At 44.0% G+C, this 20,408-nt stretch overlaps 1 long non-coding RNA gene across 1 annotated transcript in view; it reads left to right on the top strand.

Annotated features, from left to right (window-relative positions):
* Window positions 1–10,309: 10,309 nt before the first annotated feature.
* LOC135966122 (uncharacterized) overlaps window positions 10,310–20,408 on the top strand; it is a 147,978-nt gene continuing 137,879 nt past the window's right edge. Inside the window, exon 1 of the long non-coding RNA XR_010579226.2 lies at window positions 10,310–10,421. This is a non-coding gene — a long non-coding RNA (uncharacterized lncRNA). The remainder of the gene's footprint in view (window positions 10,422–20,408) is intronic.

Genomic DNA, 20,408 nt, shown 5'->3' with positions numbered 1-20,408 from the left:
GCCCAGACTAGCTGGGGCCAGGAATCCGTGAGGTGACAAATGCTGCACAGGAAAGGAAGTGACCTGGAGAAGAAATAACAACAGAAAAGTTACGAGAGAAAGATAAGGAAGGTCCTGTATCCCTCACAAGCAGAAGAATCTGTTCACAAGTTGAGCCTGGAGAGAAAATAATTTTCATCAGGTCCTAGCACCTGTTTATAGTTAGTACAACTAGATTTGCTTCTTCTTGTTGCTATCATTACCATTATAATGTAAAGGCTAGAAATACCACTTATTTAGCACTTGTGCCAAGCACAGCATCCAGTGCAGCACTATCTCACTAAATCCTTTGAAGAGTGTGTGAGAAAGACTATGTTTGTGCCCATTTTACAGATGAGGAAACTGAGCCCCCGAGAGGTAAATTGACTTGCCCAAGTGTTACAGTCTGTTTTCCAGCCCTGGGTGCAGCGGGATGATGTTGGTGGCAGGATGAGGTTTTCTTCCTTTCTCATTGCTTTCTCTCATTTTTCATTTTCTTTCCTCATTTTGCTTCTACAGGAAAGGGAATATTTGTTAACACTGAGAGGAGAGGTATAAATTCTGCTAGCAAAATTGCACCTCTAAATTCCTCAGTACAGCGGATGCAGGACTGGCTACATAATTTGTGGTACTCAGTGCAAAATGAAAATGCAGAGTCCCTGCTCAAAAAGCAGGGAAAAGGGCCGTTCGAGTTACAAAAATATAAAGCAGTTTCCTTCCTTTCCCTTGACTCATCCTGGTATTCTAGGAAAATGCATTCTATCTAAAGAAAAAAAAAGTTACATTATTAGAATAAGTTTTTTAGAATTCATATTTTGATTCTGCAAAGCCAGTTTTAAATGCAGATACCAGAGCACCTGGCATTTCACTCTGATGCAGAATCACCAAAATTGCCCAATTTGTGCACTGTAGCTTCTTCCAGGAGGGTGCCTGAAGCTGACTGGAAGAGATCAACATAAGCCAGACTTGGGAAGGTTGGAAGGAGGAACAGAGGGTCACACTAGGGACAGAGCCAGTTCAAGGGCATGCTTCTTAGGCACGGTATTCTTAGGTGGGTACAGACTCTCCCAGGCACCCAGGGACCCTACCCTGCCATGCAGGGTGTGCACAAGCTCATTCAGGTCTGATGGCTGCTAGGTCCTCCCGCCATCCTCTCTTCCCTCCTGCCATCCTTGCTTCCCATTGCCCCAACTCATGATGGATGGGCAACCCCCAAGGGTACTGCAACTTCTACACCAGGATGCACTAGATACCTGAATCAGCGTAAACAAGAGGCTTGTCCCTATTGAATTGCAGCCTCTGGCCAGTCTCCAGCTGGGCAGAGGGTGGTACTGCCAGCTCAGAGTGAGATGGCAGTCGCCATGACCCAGTTGGGCATGCAGCAAGGTGCATGCTCCTACCCTAACTCTCTTCATACTCAGGCTCCACTGTGAGTGGAAGGTAAAGTGACTGCTGGGCAGGGCAGGGAGGAAAACGTGGAGGTGAAATCAGAGGAGAGGATGGCCAAGGAGCCACACCAGGAAAAGGATGAGGTGGCGGGAGGTGGGATAGTTCATGAGCCCAGGATCCAAAGCACCATGTGTGCTCGCTTGTCTATTGGACTTGATTTACACAGACCGCTCAATTCAGCATGAACCATAAGATATGAGCCTCAAGCATGGGGCCTTCCTAGTGCAGGGCCCTGTGCCAATGCACCGGTCACATGCTCTTGTAGCTAGTCCTGGGCAGGGTGGACAGCGACAGCAAGAGGAAGTTGTGTTTATCCCACCTCTGGATTTTCAATCTTAATACTCATCTCCTTGTAATATTTTCTCCCTAGGGGGTGTTTCCATTAATCATGGCCCAGAAACAAGGATGTAATGAAAGGGTTGCTTCTAGAAAGTGCAAGACATATTATCATTAATATTTCTAATACAACTAATAATGATAAGCGTCATTTATTGAGTACTTACTACTCACCTGGCATTGTTCCAAGGATTTGTGCAACATGATCTGATGAGTATTATTTTTGAGCCCATTTTCAGATGTGGCCACTGAGGTACAGAGAGCTAATGAACTTGACTCCCAGATCTGGCCGCTGGTAGGTAGTGAAGCTGCCGTCATGACCTTGAGCAGCCTGGCTTGGGAGCACACACTTACTCATTGTGCCTCCCTAAGCATTTGTTGAGTGACTGACTGATGGCTTTCAACAGAGCTGGAATCAGAATAACACAGGAGGTGAAGAAATGCAGCATTTGTTGTAGATGCTGGTTGAGTTAGCAATGGAATGTTGAGGCTGAGCAGGGTTCTCCATCCTGCAGTTCCGGGAGACGGTGGGACAATCAGGGGTTTGATGGGCTGAATATCCTGATTCCCAGTGTTTGGAAAGAGAATATGTGATGGATAAGAACAGAATCGCTGGTCCCTAGAACACCACCAGGACCACAAATAGCAGAGGGAAGAGGGAGGAAGCCAGGGGAGCTGTCCTTGGGCTCTGGACTTAAGGCTGATGCTGGAGCCTCGGAGACAGGATCCAGTGGGAAACACAGATGCCTCCTTTCCAAGGCAGCTGGGCCTGCCCTTCCAGGATATCTGGCATCTGGAACGAGAGATGGCAGCATCTGCTATGACATAAAGGTCACACCAGCTCCCCTTCCCTTTGCCTGAGCAGCTCCTTGGATTAATCCTTTCTCAACACATCTGCCTGCCTGTGCTGACATTGTTTCATCCAGAGTAACATGTGATTATCTTTCTTACCGTGATGGGGATGACCATGCAATCTAATCATTGCTGGGCATCCACCCTGTGTCCAGCCCTGGGCCCAGCAGGGATGACCTTCCTGAGAGCCTTTCAAATAACACAATAGAACAGATTCTACTATTCCTATTTTTACAGATAAGGAAAACTAAGCTTTAGAGGCTCTCTAACTAATACAAAGCAAAGTCTGGACTCTAGCCTGGCACTTGTCCTGACTTCAAACCTCATGCACATCACAGTTACACCAAGCCACTTCCTGGAACAGGGTCAGGAGCTGGGTAAGAGCATGCCCTTTGGTGCCATACTAACTGGGGCCTATTCCTGGCTTGGGTGACCAACTCTCCTAGTTAGCCTGAGACTGAAGGGTCTTAACTTTCAGTACTAAAAGTGGGACAGTCCTAAGAAAGTTCCTAGCTCCTGGCTGAATTGGGCAACCTAACTTCTTTGTGCCTCAGTTTCCTGATCTGTACAGTGAGGATAATGATAGTGTTTCCAGTGTGTGTAAAGCATTTTAGAACAGTGCCTGACTTACAGTAAGTCTATGAGTTAGCTAGTTTGACTGATTTTGTTATTGCTGTTGCAGTTGCCAGTTCAAAAATTTAGAAGCAGTTTGAATACTATTGTTAAAAGCCCGCACTTTGCAGTCAGGTAGATCTGGTGCAGTCCCTGTTCCTCCCTGGGCAGGCCGTGTGGTCTTGATCTGTGTTGCCCAACGGCTTGGCTCTGCCATTGGATAAGGCTAATGGTCTTGGCCAGATGGTGCAGGTAAAGCTTTGGGCACAGTGCCTGGCACAGGTGAGGCCTCTGTGCATAGTGGTAGCTTGGATTATTATCAGTTGCCTTCCTGTGAAAGCCTTCACCTTCTCCCTCCCTTTCTGTCTCTTGCTTTGCTCCATTATCCTTTGAGGCCTCGATGCTAAGTCATCAAGGGGATCTGAAAGGACAGTCCCTGTCTTGAGTTGCACTTGTTTCTCCCAAAAAGAAAGGATTTCAAGAATCCCACCCCAAACCCTTGTATGTGCGCAACCCCAAGCTCTTTGATGGGGGCAGAGTTCATCTAGCTTGGATTGTTTTGCTCTGGAGGAGTTGAGGTTCAAGTGCCTTGTGGCTGAGGGACCAGTTGGCTTCCTCTTGCCTACTTAGGGTGCTAAATTCTGGGAAAGGCAAGACCTACATGCAAAGATTAAGTTAATTCCGAATGAGAGTGAATCTCCTCTATGGCTAGGAGTTGAGTCTCTTTGAGGTGATGTGTCTTACAGGGAGTGGTCAAATTTTCCATCATTCATTCATTCACTTATTCATTCATTCATTCTCTTCACTATTACCCACTACATGCCCAGCCCTGCCTAGACTTTAAAAATGAAGTAGATGATGCCAATTAGGCCTCAACCTATTTTCCTAAAGAAATTATAATTTTTAAAACAACTTAAATGTCCCAGTTTATAAGGCTGAGAAGATGAAATAATCAAATGACTTGCAATATTTAATCTATTAATTAGTTGTGGAAACTATATTTTAAATTTCTTACTATGTGGCCGGGCACAGTGACTGACACCTGTAATCCTAGCATTTTGGAAGGCCAAAGAGAGTGGATCGCTTGAGCCCAGGAGTTCAAGACCAGCCTGGCCAACATGGTGAAACCCCATCTCTACTAAAAACACAAAAATTAGCTAGGCATGGTGGCACACGCCTGTAATCCCAGCTACTCAGGAGGCTGAGGCATGAGAATTGCTTGAATCTAGGAGGCGAAGGCTGCAGTGAGCCGAGATTACGCCACTGCACTCCAGCCTGGGTAATAGAGTGAGACTCGGTTTCAAAAAAAAAGTAAAAAATAAAAAATAAATAAAGAAATAGATTTCTTATTATGTAACATAATACATTAATTTACAAATATCACTTCCTTACCATCCCCCACCCGCATCAGGTTTCAAAAAACTGTTCCTTCGAACTCTTCCCACGCATCTTCACACTGGTGTCTTTTTCATCACTGGGGATGCTTTTTCGGGCCTCACCTAGTAGCCCCGATGGATCACCTTCATGTCCATCTGTGTTGTTGGTGACACAGCCCTTTTTCTTATCTCGGCATGACACCATCATGAGAGATGTTATTGTAGCCCACAAGAACCCACTCATGTTTTCGCTACACATTATGATAGATTTGTTTTATTTGTCCTATAGATTTATGTTTATTTTGTCTCTTCTACAAAGGCTTATTAGCAACAATTTCTAACACTTTCCCTTGGTAGATCATATTCTTGTGACTATCTACTAAATCTGTGTTAATATTTTTGCCTCCCTCTCTCTTTTTAAGTGATTCCATCAAGTGACTTACAAGTTTCTATAAATAACATTGACCGAGGTCATTTCAGACTGACACATTGTACAGAAGAAGGAATTGAGAGTGCATTACCCTCTACATATGCTATATGCAACATGAAAACCTTTTTAAGGCCTGCAGCATGCAGATGATAGTCACAAATGCTGTATGGTAAGGCTTAATAGATTGGTTGGGCAGACAGGCTTCAATATCATCATTACCATCATCATTATCATTAGGAGTCACCATAGCAACAGTAAATTCAACAATGCAAAAGCAAAAGAGCTGTTTCACTCATGTTGCTGGGATATAATATTTCAGGAAAAAAAGAAAAGTCAGGTAGAATCTCTTCCTAAAGTTACAGTTTGCCCTGGAAAGCCTACTTGGGAACTTTCTAAACTCCAAAACACTTGCCTGAGGTTATAGGAAATTGGAGTTGTTTTTGTTTTCCCCAAGTGTTCAGCACAGACTGTAATGTTCCAAGGGCTTAGGGGTTTGGAAGCCTAAATCCAGGATCAGACAATGTAGTGGAACTAGTCCCACTTAAAGGCAACCATAGGGCGGGCTCTGTGCTGGTGCCATTGCATAAGAGATGTCATTTCCGGCCGGGCGCGGTGGCTCAAGCCTGTAATCCCAGCACTTTGGGAGGCCGAGACGGGCGGATCACGAGGCCAGGAGATTGAGAGACGATCCCGGCTAACACGGTGAAACCCCGTCTCTACTAAAAAATACAAAAAAACTAGCCGGGCGAGGTGGCGGGCGCCTGTAGTCCCAGCTACTCGGGAGGCTGAGGCAGGAGAACGGCGTAAACCCGGGAGGCGGAGCTTGCAGTGAGCTGAGATCCGGCCACTGCACTCCAGCCTGGGTGACAGAGCAAGACTCCGTCTCAAAAAAAAAAAAAAAAAAAAAAAAGAGATGTCATTTCCCACCCCAGCAACTCAGGAACAAGTAATGTATCCTCTCATTTAAATTGCGGGCTGCCGGGAGCAGTGGCTTACACCAGTAATTCCAGTACTTTGGGAGACCCGAGGTAGGAGAATCACTCGAAGTCAGAAGTTTGAGACCAGTCTGGGCCACAAAGGGAGACCCTGTCTTTACGAAAAAAACTTAAAAAATTAGCCAGATGTGATGGCTCATATTTTCAGTTTTTTGTAAAGACAGGGTAGTCCCTGTAATCCCAGTTACTTAGGAGGTGGAGGTGGAAGGATCGCTTGAGCCCGGGAGTTTGAGGCTGCAGTGAGCTGTGATCATGCCACTGTACTGCACTCCAGCTTGGTAACAGAGGGAGATCCGGTCTCTATAATAAATAAGTAAATAAATAGTAGGGAACAGACTCAGAGACGTGAGGACTTAGCCCAACATCACACAGCTTTCTAAGGCCTCCTCCAATCCACTGGGCATCCCCAGATCTTATCCCTTGCTATTCTCCTTCCCTTGTTATTCAACACAACACACTGTTCTCTTTATAGCAGAAATCACATTTTGTGTTCATGTGCTGAAAAACCAAACCAAACCCTTACTCGTGTCTGTCTCTCCTGGCCTAAGCGCTGCCAGGGAAGGGTCTTTGTTTTGCTCGCTGAGTGTCCAGCATCTTGCATGAGGCCTGGCATATAGCAGATGCTTAATAAGCAGCCTGTGTGCTATGAAGTAAATATTAGACATGTGTTTCTACTGCAGGCTCCGGTCCAATAGTGGAATCTCAGAGGGGACAGTGCTCCTCTGGAGTTACAAGACTGGGTCCATGATGCCTTTATCTGCTTGTGTGTGAGAATGGCTCCCTGATGCCATCACCACTGTCAAAATGATGATGATAATGATAATGATAACATAATATTCCAGCTCTGGGAGAGAGAGGACCCTTTAGCTTCCTGACAGCTATGTAGAGGCTAAGTCAGATAAATGTGCTCTTTGCCCTTCATTGTCAGTGAGTTGACCTCCTCAGCTGTTGAATCTCAAGTGGAGAGAGTTTGGAGGGTTTGAATGGACCCAAAGGCGTTCACATGGAAGGCAGTTCTAGAGCCCGGCATGTCTCCTCCCATGCTCCTGGTTCAGCATTCTCCATCAAATGTTAGAGGAAGGGGCGGAAGGCCTGGGGAAAAAGTGTATTACGCTCAAGTAAATATAAGAGCAGAGAAAAAACAGTAGCCTGAGTGTTAGGCACTGTATTGTGGACTTTATATCCATTCTTTCCAAGTGTCCTGACAATTCTGTAGGTACACATTTTGACCTCCTTTCTTTCTTTTTTTTTCTGGGTTTTTTGTTTTGTTTTGCTTGTTTGGTTTTTGTTTTTTATTTTTTGTTTTTGTTTTTGTTTTGATCGAGCTTCACTCTGTCACCCAGGCTAGAGTGCAGATCTCGGCTCACTACAACCTCCCCCTCCCAGGTTCAAGTAATTCTTGGGCCTCAGTCTCCTGAGTAGCTAGGATTACAGGTGTGCGCTGCCACACCTGGCTAATTTTTGTATTTTTGGTAAAGCTGGGATTTCACTATGTTGGCCAGGCTGGTCCTGAACTCCTGACCTCAAGTAATCTGCCCACTTCGGCCTCCCAAAGTTCTGGGATTATGGGATTACAAGCGTGAGCCAACGCCCCAGTCGTATATAATGATATAAAAGCTCAGAGATGTTGCGTGACTCACCCAGGGTCACACAGCTAGTGAGAGGTATAGCTAAGATTTGAGTTGAGACTGTCCAAATCTGAAACCTGTTCTCTCCTGGAAACAAGACCTCTGCCCGAGCCCAGTCTGTGGCATAAACACTGACTACCTTCTGTCAGCTGCAGGAAGTGAGAAATCAGTCCCTTTTGCCTCCTTCTGTGGAAAAGAAGGCTGAGGATGGGGTGACTGATGGGGCTGGGGGGTGGTCCCCCGATCAACCAATAGGGTTTTAATTAGCCCTGCAGAACCTGGCATTAAGGAGTGAAACCCTTTGACCCAGCAATTGCACCACTAGGAATTTATGTAACAAAAATACACACCAGGACAAAGTTTTTTTTTTTTTTTTTTTTGAGACGGAGTCTCGCTCTGTCGCCCAGGCTGGAGTGCAGTGGTGCGATCTCGGCTCACTGCAAGCTCCGCCTCCCGGGTTCCCGCCATTCTCCTGCCTCAGCCTCCTGAGTAGCTGGGACTACAGGTGCCCGCCACCGCGCCCGGCTAATTTTTTGTATTTTTAGTAGAGACGGGGTTTCACCGTGGTCTCGATCTCCTGACCTTGTGATCCGCCCGCCTCAGCCTCCCAAAGTGCTGGGATTACAGGCGTGAGCCACCGCGCCCGGCCACAAAGTTATATGTATGGGATATTCATAAAGCATTGTATGTTCGAGCCCAAACTGGACACGACCTACGAGGCCAGCAAAAAAGGGAGGAAGAGAACCTCTCATGGCCCACAATGACAGGGGAACATAGCCGCTAAGAATGCAGGTCCCTAAGCACAAGTTTCAGTCTGGATTCTATCACTTCCTAGCTGTGTGACTTTGACATGATGGGTAATATAATCTTTTTTGTAAAGAACTAAATATGAGGAATAGAACGTTCTGTCTATAATGTAATTTCGTTCTTTCTTTTTTTAAATCTACAAAGGCAGGTCTATATAATGTAATTTCTGAAAGGATACTATAATGGGTTAAATTGTGTCCTCCCACCTGCCAAAATTCACATTCAAGAACTTCAGGTGACCTTATTTGGGAATGAGATTTTTGCAAATGGATCTTGAGATGAAATCATCCATTTAGAGTAGGCCCTAAATCCATTGACTAGTGTTTTTATGAGAAAGGGGAGGGAGATTTGGACACAGGGAGATAATCTAGAAAATAAAGTGACAGACTGGGCATGGTGGCTCACGCCTGTAATCCCAGCACTTTGGGAGGCCAAGGTGGGTGGATCACCTGAGGTCAGGAGTTCAAGACCAGCCTGGCCAACATGGTTAAACCCCCTCTCTACTAAAAATACAAAAATTAGCCAGGCATGGTGGTGCAGGTCTGTAATCCCAGCTACTTGGGAGGCTGAGGCAGAAGAATAGCTTGAACCCAGGAGGCAGAAGTTGCAATGAGCTGGGATTGTGCCACTGCACTCCAACCTGGGCGACAGAGTGAGACTCTGTCTAAGAAAGAAAAGAAAAGAAAAGAGAGAGAAAGAGAGGAAAAACTAAGAAAGAATATAAAGTAATGTAAAGACAGAGTGATGCATCTACAAGTCCAAGAATGTCAAGGATTGCTGGGAGCCACAGAAACTGGGAGAGAGGCATGGAACAGATTCTTCCTCTAAGCCTCTGGAAGGAACTGTTCCTGACATTACCTTGATTTTGGACTTCTGGTCACCAAAACTGTGAGAGAATAAATAGCTGTTGTTTTAAGCCACCCAGGTTGTGGTACTTTGTTATGGCAGCCACAAGAAATTAATACACATACTGAAATAATGAACACTCACTAAAAGAGGGCTATGATGCTTGTAGGTTTCTAGGTTTTAGTGTTCCTCATTGTTGGAATATTTTAAGAACATAAAATTGTATTTTTAAATAATCAGCCATAAAGTTCAATCAAGGACTCCGGGTTTCATTCAGGCCCACAGAAATAGGTTGAGAAAGAGAGAGAGAGAGAAAGAGGGAGAGAGATTCTGGCCCAACAACTGGCTCCTGTCGCCATATAAACCTCCCATGGTCTTGCACCTTCACCATGCAGCCTAAGTCCTCAGCAAATGGTTCTAGCCCATCCTTCCCACCTCATGTTACAGCCCTTGGCTTCAAAACATCAACCTGGGACGCTCCTGGGCAAGGCAAAGCCCTTGGAGGGGAAAAATATTTTTTTTAAATGAAGTAAAAACCTGTCATTTTATTTCCAGATCTCAAGTCCTGCTTGCATACAAGAAATTGTAGAAAAGTTTATTTGCTGATCATTGCTTGAATCTTGAAATATAATCAGTGCACATGGATGTAACCAATCTGAATGCTAGTTGTGACTCCGTGCTAGCCCACCACAGTCTAATTTGACATTATTAGTACAAATATATACGTAAATTAATTGCCATTAGCACATGAACTACCTTCTCACCTTCCAGCTTCATGTTGCTTCCAGTTTCAGCCGTTCAGTGTGGAACTCGTAACTCGCCTTATTGGTCAAATGTATTCTGTTCAACTCAGAGAAGCATGGAAGTGGTCAGTAGGATTGGTGGTCCTTACTTGGTCAACACAACAAAGGCTGCAGTTTTGTTCTTAAACCAATGGTGGACGGTGATCTTTTTTCCTATCTAGGCGGAGTACCTACGGGCAGCTATGAATTCTGCAAAGGAAATGAGAGGGGACAAACAGGACAAAGAGGCAGCGTGACCAGGCCACTGTGAGTCCTATATTTCAACAAGGGTAGGTCAGCCCAAATGGCTTTCCTTATCTACTTGAAACAATGGTATGTTTTTCGTCTGAAAAATCTCACCCATGGTTGCATTTCATTGCACCTAGTAAAATTTAAAGAATTTAGAGGAAAAAACTTAAAGAATCCCCCAAATTATTACATTTTTGGAAGAAGTATTACACATAGGTTCTCTGAAACACTGTATTTTTTCATTGTCTCCCTTGCTCCCAAACATGCAGGTGTTTGAATCACTTGTATTTTTTCTTTGACAACTTTTCTTAAAAGTCTACACCTAAACCTTGTGGGTCTACCTCTGGGAGGTCCTGACAGCTTTATCTGATTTTCCAAAGGTCCATCTCTAAGCTTCCCCCAAAAAGGATAACAAATTGCAGCCTTAAAGATGCCAGACCCATCACCGTTTCTTTGTGATACCAGGTACATTTGCCTCTGTGATTTTTCTCCTTCTATCCTCTCCACTAGAAACACCTATCCTCTTTTCTCTGTCCTAGAAAATTTCCATTCACCCTTTGAGGCCCTCACTCAGATTGGGTCAACTGATACATTCCTAGCTCTGGCCAGGGATGGGAAATGTTATATTTCTCACTTTATCCTCTCAACAAACCAAGGAGGTATTATTCTCCCTGTTGAATCAATGGAGAAAGTGGAGTTCAGAGAGGTGAAATGACTTGCCCAAAGCCACACAGCATGAATGTGACAGAGCTGGGATAAGAGGCGGGTCCTGTGTACTTAACCACTAGACCTGTCTGCCTCTCACACTGCTAGAATCTCCTTGTTTCTGCAGGGTGAACTGAAACCTGGAAAACATGCTCTGCTCTTGGCCATCTCAATGGTGGGAGGAGCCAGAGAAGATAGAGAGTCTTTTTGTTCTATCTCAAAGGCAAATAACATGAGTTCCCAAATTCAGGCCAATAAAGCAAATTTGTTATGGCCACTTCAGAGAAGGCACAGCGGCTTGTCCGGGTCGGGGGATGCAGTGGGCATGAATCCCTAGATTGGCTAACAAGCAGCACAATTATGGTTCTCAGTGGATTCACACTGTTTTGAAAGGCCATCAGGCACTGAGAGGAAACAAGCAAAGGAGCGTTACAAATTCATTACAGAAACTAACTGCTTTCATTTGTGCATGTGGCAGAGGACTCAGTGGCCAAGTAAAGTGTATGACTCCTTTGTCCGTGACTCTGCTCTCTGGAAGCCAGGTCCTGGTCCGGCCACACCTCCTGGGAGCAGAGAGACAAATCACTGGGGACCTTGTTTTGGAAGCTGGTGGCTGTATTGGTGCAGGGGTGAGGGCTTTGGGAGGTGGTCAGGTCCTGCCTACCCTTGAAGGAAGTGTGTCTTGCCTAGAATCCCTGGTGCCTTGAGCGACCGTATTTTGTGCCATAAAATATTATCTTGTTATTAGGACAGGGTCCCAGGTACCTTGATTCATTGAGTGACCAGCTACTGTGACCAGAAATTGATTGGCCTGAGTTGAATAGATGACGATACCAGTCCATTTCCTGTTTCATCAAATTGGATTTGGGACAAGGAGACGCTGTGCCAGGGGAGCTGTGAAAGCTAACTTGAAAGACCAGGAAATAGATGCTAGATCAAAGTGGCCATTTTGGGCCACTGACAACTGATGTTATGGAGAAATTGACCTCAGAAGAGGAGAAAAAGTAGCCAAGAGACACAAAGAGAAGTGGAGATGCATGATGGAGAGGTTGGGGGCCTGGGGAGAAGGGAGAGAGCAAAAGAAAAGGCAGTTGATGGGTTCCAGGTGTCACTTTTTTTTTTTTTTTTGAGATGGAGTCTTGCTCTTGTCACCCAGGCTGGAGTGCAGAGGCATAGCCTCCACTCACTGCAGCCTCTGCCTCCTGGGTTCAAGCGATTCTCCTGCCTCAGCCTCCAAGTAGCTGGGATTATAGGCACCTGCCATCACACCCACCTAATTTTTGTATTTTTAGTAGAGGTGGGGTTTCATCATGTTGGCCAGGCTGGTCTTGAACTCCTGACCTCAAGTGATCCACCTGCCTCGGCCTCCCAAAGTGCTGGGATTACAGGCATGAGCCACCACACCTGGCCAACCCAGGTATCATTTTGTATTAAAAAACAAGCAAACAAACAAACAAACAAAAAACAAACAAAAAAATTCACTTTTCCTGTAGGTCACTTGAGAAAATAAATCTCTGTTTCAACCAATAGGATTTTAAGAAAATGGTAGTCATTGTTTTCAGTGAATCTCAACCCCATGCCCATGGGAGCCAGGCAGATACTGTAAATGCCTGGTACAGGATGGGCACAGAAGAAACCAGGAGCAATGAATCCTGGAGAAGCAGAGGCCACGTGCCCTGGGTGGAGGGCAAGTCCTTACTGAGCTCTGGCCAGTGTTTGACATAAGAGGATGTGGCTTTAGATGCTGTAAAGCTGGATTTTAATGAACCTTCTTTAATATCTAAATACTGATAACCGACCAGGCGGAGTGGTTCACACTTGTAATCCCAGCATTTTGGGAGGCCAAAGCGGGCAGATCACTGGAGGTCAGGAGATCGAGACCAGCCTGGCCAACATGGCAAAACCTCGTCTCTACGAAAAATACAAAAATTAGCTGGGCGTTGTGGTGAGCATCTATAATCCCAGATACTTGGGGAGGCTGAGGCAGGAGAATTGCTTTAACCTGTGAGGCAGAGGTTGCAGTGAGCTGATCGCACCACTGCACTCCAGCCTAGGTGACAGAGTGAAACTCTAGTTAAAAAAATAAAAATAATAAAATAAAACTAAATAAGTACTGATAACTAATCTTTAAAATATAGTGACAGCCACACAAGCTCACTTGCATATCTGCTGCACCCTGTGGCTCACTTTTCCAGTTTTTGGCATAGATTCTGGAACCTTTTCAACAACTGAATGGCATTCAGCATAAGGCAAATGTGTGTGAGCTACTCACAGGCATTTAAGTGCTAACGAAGCAACAGTCATTGTTTACAAGGTATTTACCCAACCGTATAGACTCTGAAACTGGTGTTATTCTGATTTTTCAATTGAACTGCGTTTAATTCAAAACTGTGATTTAAAATTTTTACTCGTAGGAAGTGAGTAGGGTTTTTATAAAATAAAAATAAAATCAAACCAAGTGTCGTGCAAACTACTCAGAGACATAAAGTCCAGCCTGGAACGTCATCGTTGATACACTGATCTGCAAAGCAGCCTAAGTGCGAATGGTCCTTTACATGGTGAAGCCCCATCTCTGCTAAAAATACAAAAATTAGCTGGGCGTGGTGGCACATGCCTGTAATCCCAGCTACTCAGGAGGCTGAGGCAGGAGAATTGCTTGAACCTTGGGAGGTGGAGGTTGCAGTGAGCTGAGATGACTCCACTGCACTCCAGTCTGGATGAAACTCTGTGTCAAAAGAAAAAAAAAATCTATCTTGCTTATTAAACTTTAGTTTGTTCCTAACCATTTATAAGCTTACCACTACGTATCTGAAAACATCACAATTAATTTCTTTTCAAATGCTTTACTTTTTACTGATTTTTTTCATAACTTCCCTTTTTCCGGATCTGATTTAATTATGTTTTACTTTATTTCCTTGATTCTGCTGTCTGACCCCCTTAGAGATTAGAAATTTCATATTGTAGTTTATTTGCTTACCAACATGCCTGGGTGATGAAGTATGGCCATCAGTCATATATGTGGAGGCAATCTGCATTTATTTTTAGAAAAAATTATTTGGTAATTAGGGTGTATGTTCATCTGGTATCCTTCTCCTGAAGGCAGTTCTGTGCTGAGTTTGGAGACCAGTTCTGAGATCTGGGATTCACACTTGGTTGTCAATGAAACTTGCTGAAGTCCTTTTTAACTTTTCCTATGCATAAAATGGGGATCATCATGCCTCCCGTGGTTATTGTGAAAGTGAAAAAGAATGAAGGAGAAGAGCTGTTTAAAGTCAGTGTAAATATTAGATTTGGGGTCAGTATTACAACTGCATACATTAAAAACACGACTTCTAGAAACTCAGGACACAGTCAGTGTCCACATGATATTGAGTCATTTACTTGGCACAAGGAAACAATTCAGCTCAGCACGGAGAGGAAAAGCTTTTCTATGGCCTTCATTCATTTGGGAAGGATTCATCACACATCTATGTGTTTTTGTGAATACAGGGGATCCAAGATGAATCATGATAGCCATGGTTCCTGCCCTTATAGAGCTTGCTGGCTGCTATAATCCACACTATGATGAGGAAAGTCAGGGTAGGTTTCCTGGACCAGGTGTCATCTAACCTGAGATCTGAGAATGAATTGGAGTTAGGGGAAATGGGTTGGAATTGGAGGAGCGGGAAGAGCAATCTAGGAGGTGGGAAGAGTGTGGCCAGTAGCTCAGAAACAAGAGAGTCTGTGGAGTTTTATTAGCCACACAAAGTTGCATAAAAATGCCACACTTCAAAATGTAATAGAGCAAAATAACAAACATTTATTATATCAGTATTATGGGTTTGGAATCTGATGTCTCTTTGCATGAGGCCTTCACTGACTGTTGGCTGGAGATATCAATTTCTTGTCACTTGGGCATCTTCATAAGAACTACTAGCAACATGGCAGCTTGCTTTCATTGCAGGAGAGAGAGAGAGAGAGAGAGAGAGAGAGAGAGAGAGAGAGAATATGAGTATGTAATAAATTTCAGAGTCTTTCTGTAACTTCATCTTGGAATGACATCCCATCACTTTTGCCATATTTTGTTCATTAGAAGTGAGTCACTACTTATAAGTGGTAGCCAAACACTGGTACTCACGGACATAAAGATGGCAACAATAAACACTGGGGACTACTAGAGGTGGGAGGAAGGGAAGGGGTTGAAAAACTAACTAGTGACTACTATGTTCAGTACCTGGGTAACGGGATCAGTCATAACTCAAACCTCAGCATCACACAATATACCCATGCAGCAAACCTACACACGTATCCATTGAATGTAAAATAAAAGTTGAAATTATACTTTTTAAAACTTAAAGAATAAAAAAGAAGTGAGTCACTAAGTCCAGTCCACACTCAAAGGGAATTGAGTCCACAGTCACATGTGTGAGTCCAGGAGGAAGGATCATTGGTGCTATTTTCGGGGCTGCCTACCAGAGGCGTGTCCAATGATTGAGAGTTTAGTCTACATGGAGTACACTGTGTGAAAGGAAGAGTAGTATGAGAGAAGACTGGAGAGGTGACTGTACACCAGATTGTGCAGGCAAATAAGCCCTTTTAAGGATTTAGGATTTGATCCAACAATAATAGAGAAACTGTGAAGAGAGTTAAGAAAAGCTGAGATATAATCAGATTTTCACTTCAGCATGGTCACTCTGATTGCAGCTTGTGAAATGGATTGAAGAGAAGCAATGGTTGTTGCTAGAAGACTACTGCTGTCATCCAAGCAACCAAGATGTTGGCCTCAAGTGGGAAAGTGGTGGAGAGGACAAAAAGAAGTGGAAGGGTTTCAGGGATATTCAGGAAGTCAAATAAGCAGGACTTACTAAATAGATGTGAGAAACATAAGTTAGGGAGAAGAAGAGGTCAAGAATGATTCCTACAATTCAGACTTGGTGGTTGGATACATGATGGATATTCCTTGAGGTGGAGACCAATAGAGAAAGGTGAGTCTGGGAAAGAAGATTATGGAGTTGGTTTGGGACATGTTACATTTGAAGGGCCTGTGTGGCACCTCCGAGTGGAGATGGTCAGGGGGCAGCTGGCTCCTTAGTCTTCAGAACAGCAGGGAGATTTGAGAGTCACCAGCATCTGCTACCTAATTGCAGCAATGGGACTTAATGAAGCCTTCCCAGAGAAGACTGGTTTGCCTCAAAGAGGACAGGCCCAAATTGCCCAGAGTAGATGCAGGGCCCTTGAACAGAAACATGTGGGAAAGGTGCCAAGATCCAGCGTAGATCTGCTGTCATGCCACCTATTGGAAGAGGAAGATAAAACTCTACGGCTCTTGGGCATTGTATTCTCTTTGTAGTTTGCTGTGATGCTTTGTTTTCTGAATTATATGATAGCTGATTATTTTCAGATGGTGAGTAGAGTGAGAATTCTATTTCTCTCGGTCTCACTTTCATTTCTGTTCTCTGAACATGCAAACAGAAGTCAGGGTTTTGGGAAGAGATGGGGTGGATTGGGAGGATCAATTCCTTCGCCATTGTAGGCTCATAGCTTACTCCGTTAGTTCAACATACAACTTTTTAGGGTTACTGAGTACCCATTTATCTTAAGTCTTGAAAAGTTTTGAGAAGCAAATGGATAGAGACCATTGTTTCCCTCTACTTAAAATTCAGAGATAATAGAACATACTAGTTAAAAGCATGAATCCTGGGATCACACTGTGTGGGTTCAAATCCCAGCTTTGCCACTTGCCAGCTATGTGACCTTGGAAAATTAGTTACTATCTTTATGCCTCAATTTCCTCACCTGTAGAAGGAGCCAATAATAGGCTGCGTCTTATAGGGTTGTTGTAAATGAAGGAAAGACTTATAATGGTGCCTGGCACATTAAAAAATACTGTATATATAAGAGTTTATTGAGTAAAAATAGAACAAGTGCAGTTATGAGCACCTTTTGGGTTGCTGCCCATTCCATAAATCTTCATTTCTGAGAATCCACCAGAATGAGCCTTAGCAGCCATGCTAGTATCATGTGATCTTCCTTGGTTGCAGCTGACGGGATCAGGCATCAGCTTTAGAACCAAGTTGGGCCAATCAAGTTCTTTCTCACAGGACAAAGAGACATTAGCTAGTCTCTGTTGGTGGTTGCATGGTATCAGATGCTAATTTCTGTTATGATGTCGGGGGACAGAGAAAGCCTCTTGGCCATGGAGAGACAAAAGGAAGCAAAGACCAGGTGGTCATAGAGACAGAAGCTTGGAGAGAGGTTGTCTGGTCTCATGATGCCTTTCTAGTTCCTCCTAGAGCCAAGCTGTCCTTCCTGCACTGGCTTCTGCCAGACAGCTGTCTTTCCTTCTCCTAATTCCCCTTTGGAGTTTAAGCTAGTTTGGGAGGTTTTGGCTACCTATTATATAAAATAATTTTCTTTAAAGTGGGCCCTATTTGAGATCTCTTCCTTTTGGCCCTTCTAATCTTTTATTACCCTTCTGTACCCTATTCTGTGTCCCAGGGGCTGCCACTTGCTGACTATATACAGTCAACAAAGCCTTCTGGCTTCCAAGTGAGTGCTATGGTTTGGCTGTGTCCCTACTCAAATCTCATCTTGAATTGTAGCTCCCATCATTCCCACATGTTGTAGGAGGGACTTGGTGGGAAATAATTGAATCATGGGGACAGTTTCCCCCATACTATTCTCATAATAGTAAATAAGTCTCACGAGATCTGATGATTTTATAAGGGGAAACCTCTTTTGCTTGGTTCTCATTCTCTCTTGTCTGCCACCATGTAAGATGTGCCTTTTGCCTTCCACCATGATTATGAGGCCTCCTCAGCCATGTGGAACTGTGAGTCCATTAAATCTCTTTTTTCTTTATAAATTACCTGGTCTCGAGTATGTCTTTATCAGCAGGATGAGAACAGGCTAATACAGTGAGTTCAGCCAATGGGAATAGGGAAGGAGGAGGAGAGTGAGGGTGGGGTATTGAGTCCCCTGCCCCCGTTCCTGGAGAGTCTCTCAGGCTGGCCCTCTTCCTCAAACAGAGGCACACTGCTCAACATCACTTTCTTCTCCGGGTTCTGGTTAGCTTCCTTCCATTGTCCTTGGGGGCCCAGGGATGGTAACAGGTCAGCCGCTGCTAGCCCCAGGTTTCTGTACTACACTTTGTGCTTGCCTTCCACCTACATCGTTCTGCTTTTAAGTATAGAACCTTCAAAACTAAACCTGTCTGGAATCATCTTCATTTGGGTGTGCCTCTGCCTTTCTATTGGTACGCTAATGGATTTTCTCTTAAAGCAGAGAAATTGAGGCCCAGAGTGTGTTTACATACAGGTGCCATCTCTTTGCACAAAAGTGCGGACACATGAGGGCTGAAACCATGCAAAGCAATCTGAAGCAATAGGAAAAATTACAATTGTGCCGTGACCTTTGATTTTTTTTTTCTCCAAACAGTAAAAATCCTTTTACTGTTGAATATAAGTGTATAGAAAAATGCAAACAATTACAACTCTTATTTTGTACACTGTACTTCAAAACATAAAATATGTTGAGAACTACATTTTATTTCTTTGTTAAAATCTTTTTTTTTTTTTTTTTTGAGACGGAGTCTCACGCTGTTGCCCAGGCTGGAGTGCAGTGGCGCGATCTCGGCTCACTGCAAGCTCCGCCTCCCAGGTTCCCGCCATTCTCCTGCCTCAGCCTCCTGAGTAGCTGGGACTACAGGCGCCCGCCACCGCGCCCGGCTAATTTTTTGTATTTTTAGTAGAGACGGGGTTTCACTGTGGTCTCGATCTCCTGACCTTGTGATCCGCCCGCCTCGGCCTCCCAAAGTGCTGGGATTACAGGCTTGAGCCACCGATCTTATCTAGTGGTTTGAACAACGCTTGCCTTCACTTGATCTGTAAGGGAAGTGAATGTCTCTTCAACACCTTGACAAGTCAGACTCCTTTCAAGGTTTGAATTCACTTCCAGCGTTTTATTCTTTGCCTTTTCAATGCGGTGGAATATCTACAAGAGTTCCTTTAATGTGAAATTTCTTACTGATACTACCTTTTCTAGGACACTTTCAGCTTTTTCATCACTTTCCTCATTTATGTCAATAAGTTCACCTTGACCAAGTTCCACCAAGTTCTATCCCAGGTCCCTCACATGATGGCAGTGTCCACATTTCCACAGTCAGCTATATGTTTTCTGTAACTCTGTTTACATTTTATGTAAATTTAACTTCCAGCATTATCAGCTTTCTTGCTGCACTTTCATCTTTGTTGGTCAAGTCCTTCTTTTGATGATCCAGTTGTATAAAATGACATGCAGGTTGATCCCTAAGGGACAAGGAAGCAATACAGTGACATGTTTTGCTGTCCATGTCTGACCTGAATAACAGACCCACAGTGACCAGCTGCCTGCAGACTTGGAACAGAGTGGCATGATCAGTCACTGCTCACGATACACATCTGTTATTTCTGCTGTGACTGAAAGGCAGCAAAGGTTGTATTTTATACAATCACACAATTAATAGACTGCAGTAACTTAAATTTGAACCATGTCATTGGGGAACTGATGTTATTTAAAATTCGCAATAAGTAGAATCTATGCATACTGGAACTGTGCATATGGAACTGTGCATATTGAAACTAAGTGGGGACTTCTTGTGCCATAATTGACTGCATTCTTATGTGTTCCAGTTCCAGTAAATTATAATCTTCTTGAAGGCAGGAATCATGCCTTTTTTTTTGTTTTTGTGCTTCCAGAATCCAGCCAAGAAATTGGCACAGAACTGGTGCCTAAGAAACACTCATTGAGTGAATGAGTGACTTAAATTCCTCACCCAGAATCTCATATGTCATGAGAGATAGGTGAAGATGTGATCCTAGACCAGAAGTCAGGAGACCTGGGCTTCCATTAACCAGTGTGCCATTTACAACGAATCTGTTTGCTCTTGGACCTTAGTTTTTCCACCTGTCGAGTGGGTGAAAAGAGTTAGATTGAATTTGCATTTTGTCTCAAAATGTTTTTCGAGACAGTTGTCCTGAAAGTGGAATCTTAGAAATAGATTCTGTGCTCAAGCCAGCTTGGGAAACATTGACCGTTCTATCTCCCTTTCAGAATTCACAATGAACTTTAGACACTGAAGCTTCTGAAAAGTCCTGTAAGAAAGAAACAAGTTTCACTTTATTTGAGGCAGAGTTTTCCATCTCTCTGTTTCCCTCTTTTATATGATTTTACATGGAATGCAGCTGATAATCCCTAGGATATACTTTGGGACACTCTGGTGCTTTTCATTTTAGCATTTCATGGGTCTGGAAATCTATGGGGGCGCTGCTATGCCTGACCCCTGGGCAGAAACACATCTCAGTGCA

The sequence above is a fragment of the Macaca fascicularis genome, chromosome 11, assembly GCF_037993035.2.
Source record: "Macaca fascicularis isolate 582-1 chromosome 11, T2T-MFA8v1.1".
Taxonomy (NCBI): Eukaryota; Metazoa; Chordata; class Mammalia; order Primates; family Cercopithecidae; genus Macaca; species Macaca fascicularis.
The sequence above is the reverse complement of the archived record's forward strand: the minus strand, read 5'-3'. Positions and strand labels throughout refer to the sequence as shown.